Here is an 8,504-nt window from a genome sequence, read left to right as displayed (position 1 = left end):
TGACACTTAGATATAGGGAGAAGGAGTTTGTGTGAAACATATCTATATTAAGTGATAGGTAGATAGCATGTGTGCGAGGCATACTTAAAACATCACGGAGATAAACAAGCGGTGTGCATGCAAGTGCCAGAATTTTTTTGAAGAGAGAAACAATGTCTATACGTGTGTGTTTGTGTGTGTGTGAGAGAGAGATATAGAGAGAGCAAAATCTCAAAACAAAAGGTGCTCTGCTGGATCCCATCGTATGTATTCATATGGTTCCGGGACTCAAAAGACGACAGAGCTTTTGGCCTTCAAGTTAATAATAACCTCCATCGTCTTTTGAGTCCCGGAACCATATGAATACCTACAATGGGATCCAGCTCGAGTTAACCTTAGGCATATGTGTGCAAGACATAATTATACTTTGAGACATTAGTGTTAGTGGGTGGGTGAGGGAGTCCTGGATTAAGGGGTCCTCGGACAGCCGGACTATACACATTGGCCGGACTGTTGGGCTATGAAGATACAAGATAGAACACTTCGTCCCGTGTCCGGGTGGGACTCTCCTTTGCATGGAAGGCAAGCTTGGCGATTCAGGTATGTAGATTCCCTTCTCTGTAACCGACTTTGTGTAACCCTATCCCCCTCCGGTGTCTATATAAACCGGAGGGTTTAGTCCGTAGGACAAGAACAACAATCATAATCGTAGGCTAGCTTCTAGGGTTAGCATCTACGATCTTGTGGTAGATCAACTCTTGTAATACTCACATCAGCAAGATCAACCAAGTAGGAAGTAGGGTATTACATCCATAGAGAGGGCACGAACCTGGGTAAACATCGTGTCCCCCGCCTCCTGTTACCATTAGCCTTAGATGCATAGTTCGGCCCCCCCTACCTTAGATCCGCCGGTTTTGACACCGACATTGGTGCTTTGATTAAGAGTTCCACTGTGTCGTCATCATAAGGCTTGATGGCTCCTTCGATCATCAATAACTCGATCCAGGGTGAGATCTTTCTCCCCGGACAGATCTTTGTATTCGGCGGCTTCGCACGACGGGCCAACTCTCACTTGGCCATCTGGTCAGATCGATGGCTACGCCCCTGGCCATCAAGTCAGGTTTGGAAGTTTGAACTACACTGCCGATATCCGCGGAGACTTGATCTTTGACGGATTCGAGCCCGTGACAGACGCGTCCAGCAGCCACAATGAACATGACTTGGATCTGTCATCGGACCATACTCAGGAGACAGTGCTTGTAACTGTCCTGGCCCTAGATCCAGAGCAGAACGCATCGTCCGAGGACGGAGGGCTAGACTCCGCCCCAGAAGCCGCATACTCCATGGCGCTAGAGCCGAACGCAGATCTAACCTCCAACAAGGTCTGTGTCATCGGACCCTCGGACTCATCTCCGGATATAGGTTCCGAACCGCGTGTACCTGCGCCTGTCGAATCTGATTGGGCGCCAATCTTGGAGTTTACCTCCGTGGACATCTTCCGACACTCGCCCTTGGGTGATGTGTTGAACTCTCTGAAATCTCTCTCCTTGTCAGGAGATTCTTGGATGAACTATGTCCGGCTTGAGTGGGAAGCGGACGACGAAGAACTTTGTTACCCACCCACTACCCACTTGATAGCCACTGTCGATGACTTAACCAACACGCTTGATTTCTACTCTGAAGACATCGACGGTATGGACGACGATGCAGGAGAAGAACAGGAACCACTGCCCACAGGGCACTGGACAACCACCTCCTCATATGACATATACATGGTGGATACACCTAAAGACAACAATGGGGATTTCGAAAAGGACCTAGTTGAGGACAAGCCTCCTGAGAAGCAGCCGAAGCGCCAACGCGAGTGACGCCGCTCTAAACCACGCCATGGTAAAAATAGTGATACCGGCACAAGAGAAAATAATACCCCGGACAATGTCGAAGACAATGAAGACCCCACAGACCCAGCCATGAAGCAGGACGAGCAGGAAGACGGCGAACACAGTCCCGGGCCAGTGTCTGATCACCGTGTTGCCAAAGATACCACTTATTAACCTGTCTCCGAAGAGGAGAATAGTCTGGATGATGATGCATTCATCATCCATGAAAAACAAGTGGAACAAGAACGCCTCTAACAGAGATTATCTCCACTGCGAGGAGCTTGAAGAAGCAGAAGCAACGGCTTAAAGCTGCACATGATACGCTCAATGATAGATGGAACGAAGTGCTCGACACCGAGGAAAAATACGGCGGTAATCGCCAAACAAAGAGCTATCCCAAACGTAAACTGCTGCCCGAATTTGACAATGAGGCTATAGTGCCCATACCGCCGAATAACTGTACGGCCGACCAACCGGACCGACCACTGTTGGTGTCAAAACTGGCAGATCTCGGGTAGGGGGTCCCGATCTGTGCATCTTAGGCTGATGGTAACAGTAAGCAAGAGACACAATGTTTACCCAGGTTCGGGCCCTCTCGATGGAGGTAAAACCCTACTTCCTGCTTGATTAATATTGAAGATATGAGTAGTACAAGAGTAGATCTACCACGACATCATAGAGGCTAAACCCTGCGAGCTAGCCTATGATGGTATGATTGTAATTGTGATCGGCCTTCTAAGGACCATCCTCTCCGGTTTATATAGACACCGGAGAGGGCTAGGGTTTACAGGAGTCGGTTACAAGGAAGGAAATACAATAACCGGATCGCCAAGCTTGTCTTCCACGCAAAGGAGAGTCCCATCCGGACACGAGCCGGAGCCTTGAGTCTTGTATCTTCAGGCTTCAATAGTCCGGATGATGTATATAGTCCGGCTGTCCGCATACCCCCTAATCCAGGACTTCCTCAGTAGCCCCTAAACCAGGCTTCAATGACGATGAGTCCGGCGCGCAGTCTTGTCTTCGATATTGCAAGGCGGGTTCCTCCTTCCGAATACTCCAAGGTTATTATCGAACACGTAGACCATGTCTGGATCTGCAAAAATGACCTTCACATACCACCGTAGAGAGAATGATACTTCAGCTGACAATAACTTTTTTAGACGACGTAATATGTCATTACGGTCAGGTCTTTATTCGAACCATTTTCCTTCAACCAGCCACAGCGCATATTGCGAGGCGGTTTCCTTGACACGTCTTATCAAAGCAGAGATCGTCTCCCCTTATTACGGGATTCTCGTCAATACGGGTATGGGTAATTCTACTGCACCGCTAATCGCGGCGAGTGGGAGGTGAGCAGGTTCCACCAGGCAAGTGGGGAGGAGTAGAAAGCTTTTACCATCTCTATAAAGAGACAAGGTTTCTTCCTCTTCACCCACGCCTTCTCCTTTTGCTACATCACTCCCCTCTCTTCGAGCCCTAACGCCCAAGCACTTTTTCTTTTCCATCGAAGAGAGGTTTTCCGAAGATGTCCGGATCCGGAGCAGGAGGCAGATGGATGGCCTCTGCCGTTAGGGAGAAGGATATTAAGAAGCTCCGCGAAGCTGGGTATCTGGCCAAGAAGATTGGCCATCGTCTCCCACCGGTGGGACAGGTTGTCCCTACTCCGGAGCCATACGAGAGAGTCATGTTCCTTCCCCATTTTGTTCGCGGGCTCGGGTTTCCCCTCAACCCATTCGTCCTTGGAGTCATGTATTACTATGAGGTTGACTTTCATGATCTTTCCCCCAAATCCTTCCTCAATATCTCGACGTTCATCGTCGTGTGCGAGGCCTTTCTCCGGATCTCGCCTCACTTCGACCTGTGGCTGAAGATTTTCAATGTGAAGCCCAAGGTGGTGAACGGCGAACACGTGAGTGCGGCGGCGCCATGGTGAGAAAAATGCCCAAGGTCGTTTGGCCTAAGGGCGCCTTCAACGACTCTGTCAGGGAGTGGCAGCAGCAGTGGTTCTATATCACCAAACCGCGCGGCAAAAAGTGGGCTGCAGCTCCTGAATTCAGATCCGGAGCCCCACTGCGGCTCACGTCCTGGCGCCAGAAGGGCCCGAACTGGTCTTCGTCCGATGAGCTGTCACTGCTCCAGACGCGCGTTCAGAGCATGGTGGACAAGGACGTCAAACTCGTCAATGTAGTCCAGGTGATGCTAGTCCGCCGGGTTCTCCCTTGCCAACGCCGAGCCTACACTTTGTGGGAGTTTGACCCAAGCGAGCACCAAACCCTTTGGGAGCTTTATAATTCCTCCCACGAGGATATCTGGAAGGTGCTCTTTAAGTCCGACAAATTGTGGCCGGGCCCCGCTGAGGACCGCGGGTACCAATTATCCCATTCTACAAGCCCGGTAAGTTACACCCACGCTCTGTCCCTGCATGCTTTAGTTGGCATGCCACTAGGGAGGCATTTTAATCGTTTTTCGTGACTTCGAGGATGGATAAAGAAGGTGGAGCGGACGCATTGTCCGGCTCCGCTGCCGGAGGAACCGACCGGACCTCTTTTGACGAAGATGCTGGCCCCCGCGCCTTATGAGGCACCGAAAAAGGAGGCCTACAAGAAGGTCAAGAAGACCCGGAGTGGCCTCCGTCACCGCGAGGCTTCGGATGCAAAATTCGAAGACTCCAACGACGCTCCTTCTTCCGAAGACGAAGAGGAGGAAGTAGAGGAGGACGATCCTCAGTCTGGAGGTGGGAAGAAGCGGGCAGCTTCCGCGTCCCTAGAGGCCGGATCGCCCAAAAGGGGGAGAGGTTCCCACCCAGAGGCGTTCACCACGGCTGCCGATAACAGCCCGGAGTGGAATCCCAGGGCCCAGCCCCTGGAAAAATCGTAAGTGACCGAAATTCGAATGCGCCTATGCATCCAGGGCCGTCTGGGTACAGTAGTTTTATTTGTCGCAATATCTCGTACAGCCCGGCGAGATCTTCTGCCGGACCGTCCCCGTCGGAGGATTCGCTAAGCTCGGATGCTGTTGACGATGGGGCGATCTTGAGTTCGTCCCTCAGCCGGATAAGGTCCTGGATACCTCTAAGGCTCCAGGATCGGGCGAGCGGACACATTCAACGGGGGGAGACTTGCCTACTCCGCCGGTAACCTCTATCTATGCAGAGCTGCCAGGCGGTCTAACGACGGTGTTGAAGAACGCGTCTATCATTGAGGAACATCGAACCCTCATGGGTACGGTGGTTGGAAAGATTCAGTCTGCCGAAAGCGGGCTAAATGAGTCCTGTCTTGGCCTTATAAAGGCTTTTGAGGTATGGTTTCTAAGGAACCTTTGAAGAATCATCATGATATGAGAAGTAGCCCCTGATACACTGTCCGGCAAAAGAGAGCCGGGCAGGGGATCAAACCCTTTTTTGTAGTGGGAACCTTTGTTAATGATGTATACCCCTCTGTTTGAAAACAGGCGTCTACGGAGAAGACGGCCGCTCATGATGCGAATGTGTCCGAACTGAAGCAGAGCCTGGAACGGGCCGAGGAAGAACTTGGCCGTTTGAAGAAGCAATTAGAGGAGAAGCAAGGTATGTTTAAACATTGTCTTTTATTGGGCACGAATGAATAATTGTGCCTATTGAAAAGTATTTGTGTTGTACGCCCTAGGAGCGAGTGCCGAATATGAGGCGCTGAAGAAGGCTGTGGCTGATGCCAATGAGAAGGCTGACGCCAAACAGGCGCTTCGTGAAAAACACGAGGCCAGGGTCATCACAGCTGAACGGGAGCTCCAGGAGGCTGTGATGAAAAGCGAGAGCTTGGAGCAGAGTCTAGTAGGGAAAGAATCCAAACTCACCCAAGCTCTCCAAGCCGCGGAGGATGCTCGGGAAGAAGCCCGAGGTGCTGTACGGCACATTCAGGAGGCCCGGAAAGTTGCGGCTGGTAAGGCCTGTTGTATCTATGGCCATTATTACGTGATAGTGGGGAGAACTCTAAGCGACAAGCTGAATTCTTGATTTTACAGGGGCGTTTGCGGATCTGCCTCGCAGCATATCAGACGCCGCCCAATTTTACCGGACCGAGGAGAGGAAGTCTGCGGAGAGGAACTTATGGTCGCAGTATTTGGTGCCGAATTATCCAGTGCCTTTTATCGATCAGCTAAAGGAGCTGGTCGAACTGCACGAGGCGGCCGAATTGGCCATGAAGGACTTGATTGTCCGGCTGTGGCCTGCGGAGCCAATTCCAAGCAGTTACTTCAGACTTGTGAAGAGGATTGTGGGCGCCTGTCCTCGGCTTGATGCTATCAAGCGATCAGTATGTATAGAAGGTGCGCGCATGGCGTTCGCCCGTGCGAAAGTGCATTGGGGGAAGCTAGATGCAGAGAAGCTGATGACTGAGGGGCCACCGGAGGGTAAGGAGCACCGCAAGCCCGAACTATACTATGAAGGTGTACTGAAGGGGGCCCGCCTGGCGGCGGATAATAGCACCAAAGACATTATATTTCCCTGAGGGCATTCTGGCCAATATTTGTAATATGAAATAATGGCACTTTTATTATATATTGCCTATTTTGTTTGAACATATGTTCTTCCTGTGCGGCTGTTTATTGTATGTAAATTCTGAGAGTTGGCCAGTCGTCGGCTTCAGCTCCCACGTGGGAAATACGGGGGTGTTCGGGATATATCTTGAACACTCTTTATCCCATGATTGGGTCCTTGTGAGGAGGTGTTTCTCACCACGAACCAGGCAATTGGACTATAGGGCTTTACTACTCTCACTTAGCCATAGGAATTCGAGTATGGTCGGCGCAGCCCCTAGTGTTCGGAAGGCCGAACTAGGGGCTCTATTGGCGCCTGATCGGAAGATCGATTCGTCGCAGTCTGCATTTATGATGGCGTTATGCGGAATAAATCTTTAAGGATTTACAACCTCTCGAATAGATGACCAGCTCTCGCTGCATGATGACAGTCGGTTTTTGGCTTTCTCTACTGAGGTGCTCGTCCGACAGAACTGGGACACAATCGCAGTAGTTCTCCGAGCGCTACCTTATCCGACAGAAGGGAACGTAAGGTACCAAAACATGGGAGCCAGGCAAACCCAACCAATGACCCAAGACATGATTCAGAGTTGATGCATATAGTGCTATAAGTTCGGGGTGCCGAGCGACCGAAAAGGTGGTCAGATTTTGTTGCCGTATTGTGAAGCCCCTAGCATAACCGGGTGTAACACGAAGCGTGGCTGCCGTTTTGTGGCAAAGAGGCGTCGATGATAAACGACGCCTGGTACATGTTGTTGAAGTCTACACATTGTAGCAGGATAATATGGCTATGCATATGAGTGTTGTTTATGATTATGAAAAGAGATGGTTTTTGGCGGAACCTGTGATGGCCAGACTGTAGGGGGCTGTGAGTGGATCGAAAGTGAATCCGGACTGCCTTGTACCTGCATGGTCCTGTCTTTGTGTGTCTGGGCCAATTCTGCGCCACCAATCCTGTTCTGCATAAAAGTTAGTTTGTGAAGGTAAATGCTTGGAGGCAGCCGAACGTCCTCTTGTGGTTCGTCTAAAGGTTCCTGATCGGACCCTGGTGACCCCAGCCGCTATACCGTGAAGCAGCGCGGACTCCTGAGTTGGTGTCTGGATAGTTGGCTGTCATATCAAAATTTTGATAGGTATGCACGACTTGCTACTTCGGTAGCTGTATGATTTCCACTTTAGGGGCGGGGTTCGGCCTTGTATGTAGGCGTGAGTATATCACCGGTGTTGGCCTAATGGTTTACCACGTGGAATCTAGTCAACGTGGTTCATCCCGTTAGCAGACGGCGGGTTACCGTATGAGGGGAATGCGCCGATGACGTGGCATTTTTTGGTTATCTGAAAACAACCATTAGAGCGGTGGGCCAATGAACTTGGCCCTTGCCCCTGACATGGTGTTATTCATGGTTTTTTACCTGCAAGGGCTTTTCCCGGACTACTAGGTCTAGGGGTACGGCAATTGAATTGTTGTGGTTGGTGTGACAGGGGGAGATCGGCCGTACTGTTGTGCTCTGGGGGGGTCTCTTGATTAGACGCCTCCCTTCATTGTTTCCGGCACACGACCGGTTGCTTTGTTTTGAGGATCCGGCATTCTCTATTGGTATGCTTCGCCGTCGTTCTAGGAGTTCTGTGAATTTCACATGGTTGATCGAGTATGTGGCTTAAGCCTGATAGGTTTGAACCGCTCTTTGTCCGTTCACCGGGCTTGGAGTTGCTTGGCTTGGCACCAGGTTCCTTGGCTTGATGCTTATGACCACTGCGCCGAGGCTTTAGGATGCCTCTTCGTGTATCCTTCTTACTTTCTTGGACCATAGTGATATGTGGACATCGGGGTGTGTGCCTTGGATTATCCTGCCCAGATTGAGGTGGCCAGTTGTGCTGCGCGTGCCCTTTGTCGGGGCGGTCGAGTCCATATTTATTGGTGGACAGGATCTTGGTCCACCTATCCGCGAGCAAATTTTGTTCAGCTTTAAGCTGTTCTTGCTTCCTTTGCAGGCTCTTTGCCGTGTCCATGAGCCGTCGCTTGAAGCGAACTTGTTCCCCTGGATCTTTAGGCACACTGAATTCGTCATTGCCGAGGCTTATATCGTCCTCGGAGGGGGTGTATAGTTGTCCCTCTCCAAGTATACCATCGTG

The sequence above is a fragment of the Triticum aestivum genome, chromosome 2B (assembly GCF_018294505.1).
Source record: "Triticum aestivum cultivar Chinese Spring chromosome 2B, IWGSC CS RefSeq v2.1, whole genome shotgun sequence".
Classification (NCBI taxonomy): domain Eukaryota; kingdom Viridiplantae; phylum Streptophyta; class Magnoliopsida; order Poales; family Poaceae; genus Triticum; species Triticum aestivum.
Note: the sequence above shows the minus strand (reverse complement) of the source record.